This window comes from Balaenoptera acutorostrata, chromosome 13, assembly GCF_949987535.1.
Source record: "Balaenoptera acutorostrata chromosome 13, mBalAcu1.1, whole genome shotgun sequence".
NCBI classification, from domain to species: Eukaryota; Metazoa; Chordata; class Mammalia; order Artiodactyla; family Balaenopteridae; genus Balaenoptera; species Balaenoptera acutorostrata.
In genome coordinates this window covers 51633319-51653150 of record NC_080076.1, presented here as the reverse complement: position 1 = coordinate 51653150, position 19832 = coordinate 51633319, and positions in this window count along the sequence as shown.

Here is a 19832-nt window from a genome sequence, read left to right as displayed (position 1 = left end):
GGCTTGGCAACCGATGCATTTTGGTTTGTAGATTACTTTGCACAAGACTGCTTGATTCCAGCATATGGTACACCAGAGTTTGACTATATTTAAACGTCAAACATGGAAGATGCCCACTGTCTACATCAGAGGAGGACAGACAGCGGCGTGAATCGTAATTCTTTGTGCACTTATATCCCCCAAACTCCTTGCTTCTGTGCTTAAATAAAAGGCTCCATATTGAGTACCAGTCATTAGCCAGCTGATTACATTTCAGAAGAATGTCTGAACTTCCCAAGCCTTATATTTCATGCCAGAAACCTAAGCTGAAGTATTTTCATGTGGTAACAATTTTGATAGAGGCAAAATAATTTAAACAAATAATTAGCCTTGAGAATAAAAAGTGTACACAAAAGCACAATTAATGAATTTACTAATTGTCCTTCCCTGCTGTGGACATTGCTCAAAGTTGAATTTTAAGCTATTACATAAATATAAACTACTGTACCAAGCCACAAAACTGGATGACTCACCGTTAGTCATTAATGTTGCCTTAAAAACAAGCTCAAGCTCTCAGAGAGAAAATGTGTTCACCGAGGCAGACATTATTTTGAAAATAAATCCAGTCTTAGATGATAAACTGGTCTTTGAGTCTTTGGGAGAAACACACACACACACAAGAGATTTGTGGGTTTTAATGCCCTATGTAAATATCAGACGGGCAGCATTTACCTTCTTCGAAATTCTCCATTAGCTGAAAAGGGATGAATTTGGTCTGTCCTGACCACGCGGTCAAATGCATCCACCCTCCCTCTCTATCCCACCCTTTGCAGAAATGGAATCAAAATGTGAACTAAAGTGCCTTTTGTGCTTAATATTCTCTGTACGTGATGGAGGCGGCTTCCTTTTCCTCCCTGTCCTCTTCTTCATCTTCATCTTCTTCTCCTCCTTTAATTCCTACAGAAGCAGTGTTTTCTGGCTTTGCCTAGAAGGCTGCATATAGAAACTGTAAAACAGAAGCTGTTTTCATGTTTTCCCAGCCTGGGAACAAAAGTGGGGGAAGGCCACAGAGGTCTAGTCAAGGGTTAGATAAATTCCTGGCAGAACTGCTGGGTGTTCCCTCAAACAGAACAACAACAAAGAAAGATCTCTGTATCCCTTAGGGCCATTGTTTTTTAATATGGCTCCAAAGGATGGTTATTTTTAATTTGTATAGTTTATATGAAATAATACTACAGCAATCACCTAAAAACAATGCACTTTACATGAAACCTGCTTGTAGAAAGAACCGATCCTTTGTATCTCTGACTTTGGCATCTTAAGGGCCTGTGTGTGGATTGACATCAATTCATAAAATGGGACATTCAGACGCCCATCACATGTCTTTATAATGTGATGGACTGATCTAGAGTATTATAGGTCTGAGCTCAATAAGGGCAATTGTAAATAATCAGAAGCCCTAGGATTCTGGAAGGGTCTGAAGTGTTGGGATATTCCAAGTGGGGAGAAAAGGGAGGTCAATGGTCTAACAAAGGGGCTTCAAGCACTAAAACGTATCTGGAAAAACCACTTTAAGGTATTCCACTGGATGGGGGGAGGGCTAGGGCTGTGGAGAGGCAGGACCAGGGTTGGGAGCAGGGGGAAGAGGTGACAACAGAGCCTCTTCTCCTCTGGCCAGAGCAAGTCTCCATCACGTCCAAAGTGTCCTGTTCTAGGTACAGGGGCCTGGGTCTGTGGCGTGGCTAGGAAGGGGAAAGGGGCTGTGCAATGGTATAATTTTAGGGGCTTCATCCAGGGTCCCCTCCACCAACGTGAGGCTCATATTGTAAAGGCTTGTTCACACCCCTCCCTGCCCCTCACCGAGAAGGAGCGGAGGCAGGAGGGAAGGGGGCAGGTTGGTCTTACCAGTGGCAGTGTCAATGAAGTCACGATCTCTTCGATTTCACTTGTCCAGACAGTACGTTCCTGATGATTTGGGTAATTTCAGCAGAAAAGAGGGCCGGCGCCTGTGTTTGTGGGATGAGGAGGGGGAGAGGAGGGAGAAGACGGCGGAGGGAGGGGATCTGACTTTGAGGGGACAAACGACATAGAAAAAAGAGGGGAGAGGCAGGCGAGCCAAGGTATTTTTCCATCTTTACATTTTGCTCAGGGCCATCCAAGTCCACTAGTGCAAGCCCTGGCTCCCCTGAGATGTACTGGAGAGAAATTTCTACAGGCAGAAAATCTAAGCTGCCAGGGCTCTTCTTAGCCCTGTGCAGCGGGGAGTGTGCCTGATGCAGAGGTGTCCTGGGGGAGGGAGATGTCCTAGGGGGTCCTGGGGGACAGTCTGCATCAAAGGGGGCGCGGGGGCTGCATTTGCTGCTGCTGACTCCTTTCCTGCCAAGTTCTGTACTCAGCATCCCGGAGAAGCGGCTGGGTGCCCAGGCGTCCTGTCTCCTGCCGGCATTTGGATCCTGGCTCAGTCATCTCCCACCTGTGTGACCTTGGGACAGAGTTTTTTTTTTGTTTGTTTTTGTTTTTTTTTAAATTTATTTATTTATTTAATGGCTGTGTTGGGTCTTCGTTTCTGTGCAAGGGCTTTCTCTAGCTGTGGCAAGCGGGGGCCACTCTTCATCGCGGTGCGCGGGCCTCGCACTATCGCGGCCTCTCTTGTTGCGGAGCACAGGCTCCAGACGCGCAAGCTCAGTAATTGTGGCTCACGGGCTTAGCTGCTCCGCGGCATGTGGGATCTTCCCAGACCAGGGCTCGAACCCGTGTCCCCTGCATTGGCAGGCAGATTCTCAACCACTGCGCCACCAGGGAAGCCCTGGGACAGAGTTTTTGACCTTTCTGTATCTCAATTTCCTCCTCCGTAACGTGGGGATAGTCATAGTACCTACCTTACAGACCTACTGTAAAGAGTAGATGAGATAATCAACAGAAAGCACTAGAGCAGTGTCTGGTACCAAGTATCATAAATGTTAGCTAAAATCCCAATTGCTTTCCCCTCCAAAGAGTGCAAAATTTGCCCTTGTATCCAAGACAAGAAAGAATCAGACCGGCTTTGAGTTGTATTTTTTGTTTTTGTTTTCCTGGAATGGTTTCCAGAATGATCTGGCTTCTGGAGAGGGAATTATAAGGCAGCTGAACTTCACTGGTTCTGTCTTCCACTCATTATCGTGCAGGAGTAACACAGGTTAATCGCATAGCTAATTAAGAGATAACATTAATGGAATCTGAGTTGGTGCCCTGATAAAGCCGAGCCCTGGCAGATAAATGCTGAGGTGGAGCCAAGCCATTTATTTGAGGAGCAGCAGGGCTCCTATCAGGGCACCAACTCCAGTTCCATTAAAGTTATTGATATTACACCCCAATCTAAAACTGTAAGAAAATTCAGTGCACCTTTTACTCTGTTTCTTCTTTCTGAGCCCACCCAGCATTAGTGGTACCGGTGGAACAGAATGCAACAGTAGCTAGGTGATACCAGCCCCTATAATCGAATGACACACTTAATAATGAATTAACAAATAATGAATGAATGAACATTAAAGAAATTCATTCAGAGGCAACACCGCTGCAGTTAATATGCTGCCATTCACAGGGGAATGATGACCCGGCATCCAGCAGAACCGATCCCTCCCTGAATTGATCAGTTGTCTCTTTCAGGGCTTTGCCTCCGAGCAAATCAATGAAGGACCTGAAGTACCATTTCTATATTTCTCCTTGTCTCCTTGCAGTTAACTTGATGAAAGGCTTTTGGAGATTTCCTTTCCTCCTTGCTTTAATAAATTCTCTCATGGCTTCTTTAATTGTTGCTTTTTTTACCTTTCTTGGGGAATAATGATCAATTACTGCATTCAGCAAGCTGATGGCCGGCAAATTCTATTTGACATAATGCAGCCATGATTTAGAGGAAGAGCCATCGTGCTAACTACATGGCTGATTCATGAGGAGCCACGGGGATTATACTTTCCCCTCCGTGAGGGCTTGGGCATCCTGCAGTTGGCCAAGTGCATTTCTGAGAGCCACCCACCCGCAGCCTAAAAGATAACCTGACACCAGTTCAGGACACCGTCATTCTGGTGATGGATTTGGTGACGTCTTTGCTGACTGCATCCTCATGACTTCCTGCACTCAGGCTGCAGTTGCCCCTTGCCTCTGCTCCCTAAAAGCCCCCACTGGGGCAAATTTCCTTCAGCATCAATGAGCTCTAACAAAGGCCTTCGACAGAGTGAGGGGAATCAGCCACTGAAACATGACTTCACTTGGCATTCCTGTGCTGAGAATGTTAAATACCAATTCCGTCATGAGAAGTAAACAGTGGGGCTGTCTGAGAATCACACATCAGTAAAATACAGTCTCTTCCCCGGTACAGGCGTAACTGGAGATCAGTCTGAACTGTGCCCTAAGGCCAACTCTGCAGATTTTAAAACCTTGAATTCTCTGAGCCTTGAGATAACGTCCCTAAAACACAGTGCCTGGAATATGTAAAGGCTCAACGATGGTAGTTCTTGTTATTCTTGTATCTGTATTGCTGATTTATAGTCTAGACCTAAGTGAAAGCAAAGGCAAATTCCAAAGGGGGTATAAATTAGGAAGAAATAAGGAACTATCCCATCTCAATAATGAAGATAACAGGAACGTTCACGCTAGACTCTTTGACTTTGACATCCTGTATTATGATTTCAAGGGGGAGTGAATTTAAATGCAAGGAAAGTTCTGTCGTTTTTTTCAGCTATATAAATTAAAAATAAGTTGAAAATCGAACATTCACCCCCTTTTGTGCTCTTCAAAATTCCCATTTATTGAGTATCAAAAGCAGATATGTTCCTTTCAGCAATTTGCCAAAGAAATATGAATACACCTGAGACCCTGAAACTCAAGGGGAAAATTCTTTTTTTTTCCCTTCTGAAATTTTAAGCAGAAACTTTACAACCAGATTAGATGTCATAATTGTGTCACCCTACATAAAGGTCTATCATTAAGCTTTAAAAACACATGATTACACTATTTCAATTGTCTTATGAAACAAGTAACTCCTAAGTATGTAAGTCTGCAATAACAAAAATAGTCTATGCAAACTACATGCAAAGGTCCTCACAGTAGGAGAAAGAACTGGCAAAGTAAAGAAACTCATAATTAAGAATTAAATCTCTAAAATCTACACACAAAGCAAACCAGAGTTGTATGTATGGAGATGGTGACCTACCGTGCCTATGTACTAAAGAGTAAATTCTATTCTGTTCGGTCCTTGATAAATACACACAATTTCCATGTGGATCTAACTCTAATTACTGACAATGTCAATATGAGGTACGTGTCCAAGAACACAGAACAGCTAGTGGACATGAGGATTTTCGTGATATTTTTTTCTTGGGGGCTAGGATACCAGGGAACAAAGCTTGGGTTTTTGAACCCCAAACAAGCCAGTTCCCCTCTGTGTACATCCTTCCACATCGAGTTCCATTTGGAACAAGAACGCACTACAAAGATGCTTTGCAAGATGCTATACAAGAATGGCCGCGTGGGCAAACAGAAACATCTGACTTTGTATGTACAAGACATACCAGTGTCAGAATGAGAATCTTTCTCCTGACCATCTTGCTGGGAGGAATCAAGCTTCTATTTTCTGTTCTTCTCTAAAGTCTTCATTATACCCAGGTTTGCTTCTGTCTCCTCAGTTCCTCTCTCTTTTTCACACCTTGACTTCCACAGTATGTTACACGCCATCTGTATCCTTTCACCTAATTCTTTGTGATCCCTTTCAACTCAGTTTTTATTTAGTTCATGAGAGCAGAAAGTTTCATTTATTTCTCCCTATTCCCTGAGCCAGCTGCACAGTCTCTAGCATATAGAAGGTGTTTCTCAAAGTGTTTATTGACTAGAATTATTGACTGTGGTCCTCTGATCATCCCTTCTCATTCTGATTGTGTCCATCTCCCCTGGGATGCCTTAGTAAAATGCCTCTTAAACATTACCTTTTCCGAACTCACTACACACACCAGCATATCTTTCAGGTGGTTAGTGTCTTCTGCTCTCCTGGGATCTCAAAAATGTTCTCAGATTCTGGGGGTGGGCCCTCTTTCTTCCCTTCCCCCACATTTTCTTTATTATTATTATTATTATTATTATTTATTTTTGGCTGCGTTGGGTCTTCATTGCTGTGCATGGGCTTTCTCTAGTTGCAGCGAGCAGGGGCTACTCTTTGTTGCGGTGCGCGTGCTTCTCATTGTGGTGGCTTCTCTTGTTGTGGAGCATGGGCTCTAGATACGTGGGCTCAGTAGTTGTGGCTCGCGGGCTCTAGATATGTGGGCTTAGTAATTGTGGCTCGCGGGCTCAGTAGTTGTGGCTTGTGGGCTCTAGAGCACAGGTTCAGTAGTTGTGGCACACAGGCCTAGTTGCTCCGCGGCATGTGGGATCTTCCTGGACCAGGGCTCGAACCTGTGTCCCCTGCATTGGCAGGTGGATTCTTAACCACTGCACCACCAGGGAAGTCCCCCCACCACATTTTCTCACTGGGAAATTGTCTCTGTTTCTTTTGCTCAACAAACTACCTGGGTGGCTTCTGTGCCCACCTTGAGTGTGAAATGGCAAGACAGTACAACTCCAGTCGTTTAGTCATGGAGGATTTTAACAGTGATTCATAGGGGATGCCATAGACTCAGCACTTCTGCTCAATGAAGGAAGCACTGTGAGTCCTGGTCCTTGCTAGAAGTTATTCTTCCAACAGGAGGAACGGTATAGATCCATCTTCACTTGATACAGCTCAGGTGACAGACCAGCCATCCCCAAAGTGGAAAAAAACATTCTGCTGTAATATTTCTCTGGCAGCAGGTAGTTTGAAGTGGGCATTGGAGAAAATCAAATGCTCTTTAGCAATAAATGAGTAAAGTCCCTGCTTTTTTAATTGAAAAGTCACATGTGCTATCGAATAATTTTCTGCAAATAGCAGTAAGTGTCTATGTCAAGCCAGAATCTAGTCAGAAGAACAGAGCTTGCATCAGAGCAGTAGAGGGATTTTACGTGAGGTATTGGTTACAAAGGGATTGGAAGATTTGAAAAACAAAAACAAAAATACAGGTGACAGGCAAGCAAACCAGAGATTTATAACATTAGGAAGTCTCTAGGTCTTAAAGGTCAGAGGGAAGCAGTGGTGTTTCCAGAGCCCAGAGGTCAATAGCAACTGGAGTCACAGAGGGAGGCACTGTCCCAAAGATCCGGGACTACAGAGGTGATGGCAGAAAAACCACCTGAAGCAGAAAGACAGGGAAGAAATACCCTGGGTTCTCTTCTTCCTGCTCTAAGTTACCCAGAGTAATTTAAAACCCAGTAAACCCAGCACTTTGCAGTAATTCTAGTGAGGACTTTTATGGGACACATTCAAGAGGTTTAGAAACCCTTGGACATGCAAAAGAAAAGAAATCTCAACCAAATCAGAACAAAGACTAGTCTTATCCACAACCATCTATGAAGTTGTTGTTGTTGTTTGTAACTATTTCTTTTATGTGGAATAAATGGAACTTGATAGCAGACTTCCAGTATGGATTCATTTATGGTTTCTTGCATATAATTATACTTTATGGTTTACCGCATATAGTTCTCATTTCATAGCATATGTTCAGTCATTTCAATTAATGTTTTTATTGTCTTCATAAAGTCTAGTGTAGAAGGATTCTTCCAGGTATTGACACAGATGGATATTCGAGTAGGGTGGTCCCTTCTTGACCATTATAAGAATAATATTGGTGTCCAACCTAGACACATAGGATGTGGTCTTTATGACGTTTATTTTTGACTGGAAAAGCTACACGTTACACAACCGCAGAGACGTTTCTCACTTCTTATCTTTAAGCACAGGTCATCCCTGACATTTCATTTCATTAGACAAGACAAATGAAGAATTTTTAAAATTTTCTCTTAAAAAGCCTTACCCAACCTCCCATCAAAATCTGAGACACCAGAACATTCTTCCTCCCCTAGAGAATACCTTAGATCTTCCTCTAGTTCCCCTCTTTCTTCCTCTTCCTTGAACATATTTCTTTCTTCATAACGAAGTCCCTAGCCTAGGCTCTGATTTTCTTGTATTTGAACTTTCACTGTTTTTCCTTCAGAAACTTCCTTTCCTTCTCACAAATCCATTAAAAATGAGTGTTCATCCTTTATCAACCAAACTGTTCCTACTGTTCAATTTAGAGTTTCCGTTTTGGCCCCTGGCTGTTCACACTCCTTCCTGCTCTCCCTCCCCTCCCCTTCCCTCCCTTCAACTCCAGTCCAGTCCGGTCCCTGGTCTGCTCAGGACCTCTGCCCAGGGAGCACCTCCACCCAGGGAGCACCTCTGTGCCCTGCTGTGTCCTTTGCTGCCTTTCTCTGAGCAGAGCCCTCTCCTTCCTCCCAAGCCCTAGATGGCCTCGCCGCCAGTCCCGTCTACCCGACATGCGTTCTTGAAATTTACTCTGTTCACAGAGTAGAGGGGAAATGTGCCATCCTCTGAAATGTCACAGAGGAAAATCTCCTTTTTAGTTAGTTCTTTGAGAAACATGGACAAATTAACATGTTCGTCATGTTCAGTGTTTGGAATAAGCAACCTTGATGGTTTTGTTTCAACCACACTTCCTTTCATAAAACAAGAGCTGTTCATGGCCTCCCTTCTGCTCTTTCTCTATCCTGACCCGACAGGAAGGCTCTTCCTCAAAGTACAAATCAGAGCAGCAAATCCAGGTTAAAGCAAGCTCTGTCGCAATCCAGAGCCTTCCACCCGACCCCAAACTCCCCCAACCCCCAATCCCGGTAGCCAAGGAAGGGGAATGCCCATCCTTTCAAGGGCGGGGAACCTCTGTGGAGATTTCTCAGCCTCTTGTCTTAATGAGTTTAACTCCAGAGATGGGCAGCTAGAGCCTTCCCACTGAGCATAATTACCACGATGGAGCACCTGGGGAGAGATTGTCACAAAGATAACTGGGTCTCAGGCTATTTAGTGCTTTACAGATGAGAGTAAGGTGGTGACTTGGAAAAATGAGGTCTGGTTCGGATAGGAAGATGGCTATGGTTCACTTTCTTCGCTCCTGTTAGAAGCATCAACTGTGTGTTTCTAATTGACATGCATAAGCCCAGGACACGAAATAGACTCAGGTGAGAAATCATAGGATCCCAAGGCTGGATGGGACCATAGGGGTTATCCTGTCCACCTCCAGCCTCAGGCAGGGCTGCTTACAAACCACCTTGGAAGGAGGACTCACTACCCTTTTCATCAGCACCTCAGGAGTACTGAACACGCAGATAACCGAGGGCTACCTGGGCACAGACACACGCTACAAAAGATTATTTGTGTGTGTTTATTCTGGCTCTTCTTGCTTAAAAGTCCTACCCAGGGTCAGGGGCAGGTCCCTAACACAGGCCGCTGACAGCAGCACACTGAACTGTCAGAAATTCACCCAGCAGCCTGAATATACTGAAGAACACACAAGGAAAATATATTGAATCATCTTGTGCAAATTCACACCTCACTGAGGAGCTGAAAGAGGAGAGTGATCTTTTAACCACTGTCAAACTCTGTGCGTGGCAGGATGGGATGGGGCTTCTGCTTTCCCCAAAGAAACAGCTGATGGAGGACCTAAAGCAGGTAATGGTGGAGGGTGGATTTGACAGATAGTCCTGAGGCCATTTAGAAACTGATACTCAGATGCCTGCAGAAAGGGATCTGCTAAGTACAGGTTGGGAGATATAGGGGGTTTGGGACCTGCAATCTCCTTTGTGGCTTCTGTGCATCCTATGCCTTATTAATGTAACAGTACTGAGAAGACCTAATGTAAGTGAGCCAAGGGGTGTGGGCCCCAGGAATGGCAGAGGGAATGAGCTGTCCCATGGTGCTGGTTGGACTAGATGACATCCACCAAGAAGCCTGGACACATTCCCAAGATTCCAGGGAGCAAGGAAAGTTTGTAGGGCAAGGATGCCCCGCTCCCTGCAAGGAAGATAAGTGGAGCTTTCTCTCTGGACTGTCCACACCTGGAGCCGTTGGATTTCACATGTCCTTGCAGACTCTCGAGGAGACTGAGGAATCCATCCTCTCGGCCAGAGGTGAACAAACTACATCTTGTGGCCTGTTTTGGTACAGCCCACAAACTAAGAATGGGTTTTACATTTTTAAAGGGTTGGAAAAAAAGCAAAGAAGAAGAATGTGCAATACAGATCATATCTGGTCCACTAAGCCTAAATTATTTACTATCTGGCCCTTTACAGAAAAAGTTTGCCAACCCCTGCTCTAGGCCACTGGTTCTCAAATTTCCATGTTCATAAAAATCACTTAGGGCACTTATTAAATATTCAGATTACCCACTCCAGACAGCTGACTTAGCAGATCTTGGACTGGGCTCCCAGTATCTGCACTCTAACACCACCCAAGGTAATTCTAATGTAGGTGAGCATAAGATGACCTTACAAATGTTCCCTTTCAATTAATCAATAAATACATATTTACAATTTCTATCTGGCCAGCTCTCTGCTGAGTGTAGCAGGAGACACCACTGGTAGAAGATAACTCACCCCAGCCCATGGAAGAATTGCAATCTAGTTAGGGAAAGGAAAGCTTCTCAAGTTGAAAGTATTAGATATAAATCAGGAACAAATGGCATGAGGCTGATTCCACATGAACTGGGATTTCGGGTGTAGGGCCATTATGCATGGTTGTGGTCACTGTGGTTGCAATCAGTGTGGAATGGAGTGTTTGAGAAAGACTCGGCAAGGTTTGGGATGTGGAGAAGGTGTCATTTGCACAGGGACAGAGCAGGAAGGGGCTTTCGGAATGAAAGCTATGAATATGTGGTCAGAGAGCAGAATGGCTGGACCACCAAGGGCATTCTGGATAGTAGAACTGATGGACTTCCTCTTCACGGTGAAAGCTACTCAGAAGAGTAGCTTCTCCTCCTTCTCTTCTTCTTAAAGCCTTCTTAGATCCTAAGCCACAGCAATCAGGATTCTAGATTTTTCTACCTAAAACTATTTTTGCCATTTCCCACTTCCTTCTCACCTGCATCCTCATATACTCTCTAAGCTCCTATCTCGCTGAGATTTTTTTTCATTATGCACTACAAATTTATGCCTCTATTTCCTTGCAAAGACTATTCTTGTAGACTGGATTGTTCTTTTCCTACCTGTTCTTTCTCTTCTTGTTTATAAAGAAAATGCTGTCTCATCTCTCAAGACCCAATGGAAGTATTATCTTCTCCTTGAAGCAAAACTGTCTCCAATCTCTTCCCTTCCAAAACAGAGCTAAGCAAGTTTTCATTTTGCACCAACCTGGTGTCTTGAACAAAGCAAAAGGCTAGGGCTTGCACTGTAGTAGAATCAGTTGTCTTTATTTCTACCTATCTCCTGTATGAGACTAGGACCTCTTTGAGGTCAAAAAACCACATTGATCCATTCTTATTTCCTTGATGCCTCAAACAGTGCACGTCGTAGTGGGCAGTAAACATTTCTTTGGTGGGTGGGTGATTGAATGATTCATGAGCAAGGCATTTCAGTTTGTGGAGTCCTCTAAACATCAGAGGAATATGGCCTTGCTGATACTACCAATGAGCCCCATACAGGTTTTTAAATAGGGGATGACATTATGGTTCCATTTAAAGTAACTTATAGAGAAAACATTAATGGAAAGTTGGAGCCTAAGGATGATTTGTTGAGTAGGTAGGAAGGCTGGAGATTCTCCCTGGAGGAGTACAATGCCTTACTTCTTTGATAATAACTCCTTGGCATCTCAGCATCTTTAAATTCAATAGACATCTTCAGCAGATCACGGGTAAGATCTGAGCTGGACACTGTGATACAAACTGTGTCTCAGCTGGGGCATCTGCTATTGGATAACCTGAGCTTTCATATGGCATCTCAGAAAAACCTCCTGGGGCCCTGGAAAGCAGGAATAAAAAATAATCACTTTAATATCAGCTACAGTTCTAATCTCAGGAATTTTGTTAAATTGCAGCTTGAAACTGCTCACAATGGGAAGTGGTTCTGTAACAACTAAGGCAAATAATTTACCTTAAGGACAAGAACCAACCCTACATGCATAGAAACTGGAGGAGTTCCAGAGAACAACCAAAAAGTATAAAGACAAACGAAAATAGGTCCCATGAAGTTTAATAAAAGTTAGGCAATAAGAGGGAAGAGATGGCAGAACAGGCTAAACTGGACCAAGGCAAGTGGAAATGATGGTTGGGTTCCAGAAGCAACAAAGAGGAGGTCCAGAAGAGGTAGGAATATGGAATCATTTTCAATAGGTGGGTCTAGGATTCTGAATTTTATTTGTGAGGGGATGTAGGTGGTATCTGAGGAGGATGTGGCAGAGCCAAATATCCAAACTCCAAAGATATCTAACCAGGGCTTCCATTTCCCTGACTCCTCACATCTACACGGGGCAAATACAATGTGAGCAGAAGTAGTAAGCATCACTTCGAGGCCGAGAAGCTTAAGTACCCAATGTGCCTTCCCAACCCTCTCTTCTGCTTCTACAGGCCCTGGATTAAAGTTGGAAGCTTCTCCAGGTGGGAGAAGCCTGGATCCTGAGTCACGGCTTGGGAAAGGGCCACCCAGGAAAACTGCCAGGGGAGGGACACCATCTTGGTCTTTGAGTGGGGGAGACCTGAACTCTTATTGTGTTCATGCTTTGAGATTGGAGGCTGTTCATTACAACAGTAGTCGCCTCTTTCTTAATCCAGGGTAGGAGGCTAGATTTCCAGGAAATTTTCAGAGAGCAGCCTAAGTTATAGCCTAACTTATCCTTTGAGGCAGGGCACAAGTAGAGCAGAAAGAGTTCTGTTGGGTCTTGGGACACATACAAAGCTAGGAGGAATCTGGGCCAGTAGTCCTTTTCTCCCATTGATTTTTGCTGGGAGCAGGCAGCCTTCGACCATTGATTTTAACCACTGATTGAGTCATATTCCCCAGTCTGTCAGCACTTACTCCACTTCCTTTCGTCTAATGTTTTCACCTGCTTGAAGCTCCACAGCCATCCGTATCTTGAGTTCACAGCTGCACATTTCAGAAGGGCTTTAGAAATGGCTGCCTTCCCCGCATGGCAGTGTTCAGCCCAGTCTCTTCCTCCCTCTTCCAAGACAGTCGTTCTCAGGGCGATTGCCTGTTAGACAGAGAAAAATACTAAAGCTGGAGACAGCTGATCTTCACAGAGGCTACGGCAGGTCAGAGGTCCATCGGGAGGAAGCCGGCGACCTACCAGGAGTTGCTTCAAGACCCAAACGCTCCTTTCTCTTCCACAGAACGAGCCATGAAGGCAACCAAGACTCAAAGCGAGCTTCACAGCAAACAGGAACTAAAGAGCATCCAGCAGGTGGTGGCTCAGATGCCAAAGCCACCCTCATCTCGGCTGAAGAGTGGGCACAAATAGAATTGAAAATGGCCCAGAGTGCTTAGAGTGGGAAAGAAGATTCTAAACCTCAGGGCACACCTGCAGGAGAGAAGGGGGGTGGAGGTATATTCTTCCTCTTTCTTTCTCCTTCTCATCTGTGGTTGCTGAAACAAACCAACAAACCCACCAACCAACCAACCAACAAGCAGAAAACAAAACAAGATGGCTGCGGGTGGCTCGCTGGGTCCTACACACCGGCTGACGCACGTATGTGCCAGGCGGGCCCCGCTGTCGAGATGCCGCAGCCGATCCGCCCGCTGAGCAAGCCGCACTGCGCTGCGGATCAATGTGCACACGCCAATTACTTGCTTTCGAGCAGGCTGGGGACGGCGTGCAGAGCAGGGAGGAAATGGCTCTTGGGTTCTTCTCCATGGCCTTGTCCCTTTTGGCCCCTGGGGGAGAGAGTGAGGCGACGGTGAGGCCAGCCCCTCCCTGCACCGCACCATCTGGCGTGTCGTGCCCGAGGAGGACAACGTTTGGTTCCAGGTACCTCTTCTCTCCCTGGGCATTGGTTCGTGCATCTTACCTGCAGCCTGGAGCCTGGCCTGCCCTCACTTCATAATCTCTCTGATCACCTTTCCAGAGGAACCTCTCCCTTCCCTCTATGGAGTCTACTGTAGGAATATCTCATAGAATTCTGCCACACAGCCTACAATTGGCGAAATTCTCTAGATAATTAGTGCAGTGGGAACTGGCACCCTGTCTTGTACATTTTGACATCTCTCTGCAGTGCCAATAACCGTGCTATTCAACTATTAACGCTTGACATAAATTTTGGCTAAAATGAATCCGTTCTTAGGAAGTAGTTAACTTGAAGATTTGTCCCTGCAAACTCTATGCCTCAGAAAAAAATATTAAAAACAAAGACCCTTACATGTGGCCCATGCTCTCCCCTCTCAAAGCTGCGTCAAGAGCCGGCAGTCCTGTTGACTGATAAATCCTGCAGTGCTTGTCTGGTCATTGCCCTGCCCACCATGAGACCATTGGAAATTTCCTCGCTTTGCTATCATTTGTCACGGGCTCCAAAGCTAGAATCACTCATTGCTAAGTTTTGGTTTTCAGGCTCATGCAGAAGTATTTTCATTTGTGTCCTTTTTCCATCTGACTCTTTAAACTAATCCTTCTAGATTTCAAATCTTTGCACAAACCTCCCGTGTCATCACTGGGGAGCTCTGGGCCCAGAGCTAAGGTAGGAAGCAAAAAACCCCAAATCTGCACGTTTTATTTCATTGGTACATGTATTTAATCCATCTGCAAACTGTTCATTGGATAGCATTGCAGGCTTCTCTCTCTGGGAACACTAAGGTATGTGTATTCAACAGTGAAAAATAAACATAAGATTTTATTACAAAGTGCCACTGCTGCTCCTGGCATGAGTAATTTGTGCACCTGCATTTTTTAAATGTTTCAAAGTTTTTCCCCTTGGTGGATTCCGTGGTAACACGCATTAGCTTCCCGGCTGTCACAGCCTGGGTCTTGTAGGCTCCTGTCTCTTCTGCCCGTGCTACCCAGAAGTCCTTGTCTTCAGAGCAAACACAGTGGCCACCCATGGAAGCCTTGGAGAGTAAGGCTTCCTCTCAAGAATTGGCAAAAGTGTAGGAGTGTTAATCCCTAGTGCCAAGGAGGAGGGGGTGGACCATCGAGGGAGGAGTTAATGTCGGGTTCTGTCCTCCTCGGATGTGGGGCTGGTTTCCGGGGGGATGCAGGGTTGCCCCCTCCTCCAGGCTCTTTGCCTCTCAGCCTGCTTTTTCATAAGCATAGGATCCCAGTCATTTGCAGCTCATCACTGAGGCTCTTCGGCCAAGAGGGCGACCCAGTATGAGCCAGACAGAACTGAAACACCCGGTCAGCCAGAGCACCTGGAATATGGTAGAGGGGCCTTGGAAGGGGAGGGTGCTATTATTCTGAATGGGGTACAGCATCCTGGCTGTCTTTTATCTCTTCCTTCTCCTTCTTTTGCAATGATTCTGATCTTTGCAAGTGTGTAAGTCAGTCTGTGTGCTCAGCGCTCACTAACAATTTCCCCTGTGATATCTGTAATCTCCTGGAAACGTTCCTTGGTGCCTTCCGATGTCCTCCACAACAACCCGGAAGGCTGGCAATCCCCAGTCATCTTAGGCACATTCATACTTTTCTTCAAGTCATATCACAGCATATTGAACACTTTGCTCTGGAGCAACAGGTCTCAGAGGAAGACGATGATGACCCAGTGCTACACCAACTTGATCGTTAGAGTCTCCGTCTCTCTAAGCAACACCAGGCAGGTAACTTGATCTAAAGAGTATTTATTTATCTGTCCAAGGCTGCAAATGGAGACAGAGGAAGCGCCACTGGTGGAATCGTGGGGTGTGAAGTCTTCATTGTTCAGTGTGATCGAGAGCAATGGAATGCTTGTTTCATTTAAATAATACCGAGTTTTCAAACACTGCACACCACCTGGCCTGGGAGCTGCCTGGCCCAGGCACAGGATTGGATGTATGTGGCATTTTGAATGGTTTAACTGCAAACTTGTTCTGGTTTTAGTTCAAGGGGTAGTAGTGGAGTAGTTGTTTTCACTGCTGAGAATCAAGTCCCTCTTCTTGCTGTGGACGAGGCTTCTGTTGGCCAACTGGTCATCTCTAAACTTGGCTGTCTAGGAAAGTGACATGATTCCCTCTCAGAAGAGTAAGAAGAATCGCACTTTGATATCCTCTATGAGTTCGCACACTGATGCTTTGGTCAAGCCATATGTTTTAATTCAGGGAAAGATTTCTCAAAGTATCCCCTAGAACTTTCTAACTGGCTCCTCTGGTGAGTCCTGCCTTAAATGGATGTATGAACCTTGCCCCAAAGCAAAGACTCTTTGAATTGTCAAACCACGTATTCACATGCATGTGCACACCTGCATGTGCACACACACATGCATGCACACACACACCAGTTTATTTGGAGAGAAATCAAAGACTTACTTTGATGTAGTTATCTGGATTGTCTTGTGCCCAGGTTGCTCATGAAAAAAATTTTTTTACAATTGAATTAATTTTTTATTGGAATATAGTTGATTTACAATGTTGTGTTAGTTTCTGCTGTACATCAAAGTGAATTGGTTATACATATACGTATATCCACTCTTTTTAAGATTCTTTTCCCATATAGGTCATTACGGAGTATTGAGTAGAGTTCCCTGTGCTATACAGTAGGCTCTTATTAGTTATCTACTTTATATATAGCACTGTATATATGTCAATCCCAATCTCCCAATTTTTCCCTACCCCCCCTTCCCCCTTGGTAACCATAAGTTTGTTTTCTACATCTGTAACTCTATTTCTGTTTTGTAAATAAGTTCATTTGTGCCAATTTTTTTTAGATTCCACGTATAAGCATTACTCTATGTAAAGAATATGAGGAGCAGACTGGTGATAACTGAGGAGATGGTTGCCACATTCAGCTGGATTGTACATTGAGTAGCGCTTGATAAATATCCCTTGGCTTGGATTCAGTATCGCTCAGGCTCTGTCCACAGTTTTAGGCAAAGAGGCTATTAGAATTAATTATCTCATTGATTCAAGATGAGTATACAGTATTTGGATAAGCAGTGCTGTTAAAATGAACCCCACAATTCTAGCACCTTCACATAATAAAGGTCTCTTGTTCCTCCCATCATTGTCTTATATGGTTTGGGGGGAAGGGTGAGGCTCTGAACTGTGAAACCAGCCGGGGTCCAGTCTCTTTCTGTCTTCTGCCGCCTCCGTCTCTACCACGTGGCCTCCAAGGTAACCACAGAAAACAAAAGAGAGAAAAGAGTGTATAGAGCATATATACCCACTCTTAACTGCCTTGGTCCCAAAGCCCCTCCTCAGTACAAAAGGGATGGGGAATATATGCTCACTGGTGCCAGGGAGAGGGGCCAGTCTCACCACTGATACCTTTGCCTATATTATCTGGATATTTCATGGGAAAATATCCAGCTCCAATCACAGATATTGTTCCATTTCTCTCCTTCTCATCGAGTCTTGGTGCTGGTGGACGGAACAGTTGCAGAGGGCATGTTCCTGGAGTTTTCCTTCTTGGATACAAATTCGGTGCCTTCCACAAGAGTGATGGTCTCAAGATGAGTTGCTGCAAATGGAGCTGATTATAATTGTGTTATGACCACACACATGCCTGAGGTGTTCTTCAATCAGTCTCAACCACTTCAGTCTGGTTTAGTTATTCTTTACAGTAGCAAAACTTCTTTCACTTGCAATCTGAAAAAGGTACTATAAAATCAGGCTATAAATAATATTTCATTATGTAGTTGTAAAGCCATTGTATTTTGAAGCATGATAGTAAAATGGAGCAGGATCCTATGGTCCTTGCCCCCCATGTCCTCAGCCTGCCTTTTGTCTGTGGAAAAACTTTAGCCAAAGAATAAGTTCAATCAGAGAAGTGAGAAAATGCAGAAGCAAAGGAAAGCAGTCAAATAGGACAAAATAATAATAGTTTAGTCACTAAGCAAAGTCAAGGACCTTTAGTTCCTTCTCAAGGTCTGTAGATAGTATTCTGAGCCATATCCTGTGGGCTGTCTTGTAAATACTGAAACCCCCCATCAGGTGGAAGAAGTTAACTACATGATGACCAGACTGTAGCCATGACATAAGCTACCACAATTCCAAGAACTGGCCTCAAAGAAATGGGAACAAACTGACCTTGAAACTGAAGAGTAACTGTACTTAAAACAATGAAGGTGACGCTGGTCAGACCATCGATGACCTATTTCAAGATGACGGTCAGAGCTGACTGTGCTGTTTCTGCATGTAGCCCCCTCCCTCCATCTATAAAAGCTCTTGCCCACTGGTTGTCAGTGGGAGGGAGTCGGCCTTTGGACAGGAGTCCACCCTCGCCCCTAGTTGCCAGCATCTGAAATAAAGCAAACTTTCCTTTCCACTAACCTTGCCTCTTAATTGGCTTTTGAGCAGCAAGCAGCCGGACCTCCGCTTTCAGTTACAATAGTAGCATATAATACCCAACCCTTTGCCATTGCCCATTATTTAAACTTGCTTTTGACACAACTACTCCTAACACAGTGCTTCTGACATACTGGGCCTACATTATCCAAAGGTTGATAATATTTTTTTCAGTCATTCTAAAATATTTCTTACATTAGTGACTTGTCCTGTCTTTGGAATTGTGATTGGAAACAATAGAATAATGAAACTCCTTCAAGAGTTTTGTTAAGTGGGATTTGGACCACTTGGAATAGAAGCTACATTGTTCATGGCTCTAGTTTCATATGTTTGTATGCAACCACTCTCTTGTGTCTGAAATAAATTTGCTGTAGTCTTTGTCTCTACTCTATTCTAAACACACTGTACAAACAAGGGCCTGCTTCTCTGGAGAATAACCAAGCCAAGGATGTCATGTTCCATCTTGATGACGAAATGCAGATTTGTCATTAAAAGGCAAATTCTTCATTTTCAAAAGCTGAATAGAAATGATGCTTTAAAAGATTTTAGCTAATGAAATTTAGCCCCTTCTTCCCTCCCCCCCCAAAAGAAGTATTTAGGAATATACTCTGGAGCCTAGCCTAGAGTATTTCATTTGACTTCAAAATGCATACATTTTCTTTTACTTCATGGTCTTGCCTTACAGTATTTTGTTGTGTAGAAGGTAGCAAACCAATGTTGTTCGCCTTGTTGAGCTCAGGAACACTGCTTGCTTGGTTTTCCTGATATATTTCCAAGGCTTGTGTCTGGTTAAGCAAAATCTATGTGGTTTCTGGCTACCCCCATCAAGGAAAATGTACCCCGAATGGTGTCATCACTCTATAACTTCTGCATCAGCCCAGTCTTCCATCTGGCAGGTTCCCTCTCTACTTTGTAGTCCTTTCTTCATCTTCTTTGAAGCCATTTGTGCAAGAAGGGAAGACAGAGATGCCTCTTTCCTTCCAACATTTCTATCAGCTTAGGCTGAGTTTTTAGTTTGGACTCTGCTTTGGGAGTTTCTAGGTTTTGAGGGGATTTAAAGACTTTCCCAGCTCACCGAGTCCTTATAGACTTCAGTTTTTTGCAGTCTCCTTAGTCAGTTCTCTATAAATGTCCAAATATGAAAGTCTCATTGCATTCCCTTATTTCTGTTCCCATGGCTTGGGTGAGCCCCTGTGGATGCAGGTTGCTGCTGTGGACGGGCTGAGGAGAATGGATGAATGGAGCTCTCCAAATCCATTTAATATAGCTGCCCTCAGATAACCAAAGGCTTGCGTGGAGGTGGTAGTCCCGTGAAGAGGGAGGTTCTGCAGGGGAAACTGCCAGAACCTCAGGAAGGTGCAATAAACCCAGTGGCTGCGAGAGGCATCCACTTTCCTTCCTATGGGCCGCTGGGGAGCCAGGCATCAAATACCGTTCTGTGTTTTGGGTATTTTGTTTGTTAGTTTGTTTTTACTTTGCTTTGCTACAAACTCCAGTGAGACTTTGGAAATTCAGTTTCAAACGGTCCCACA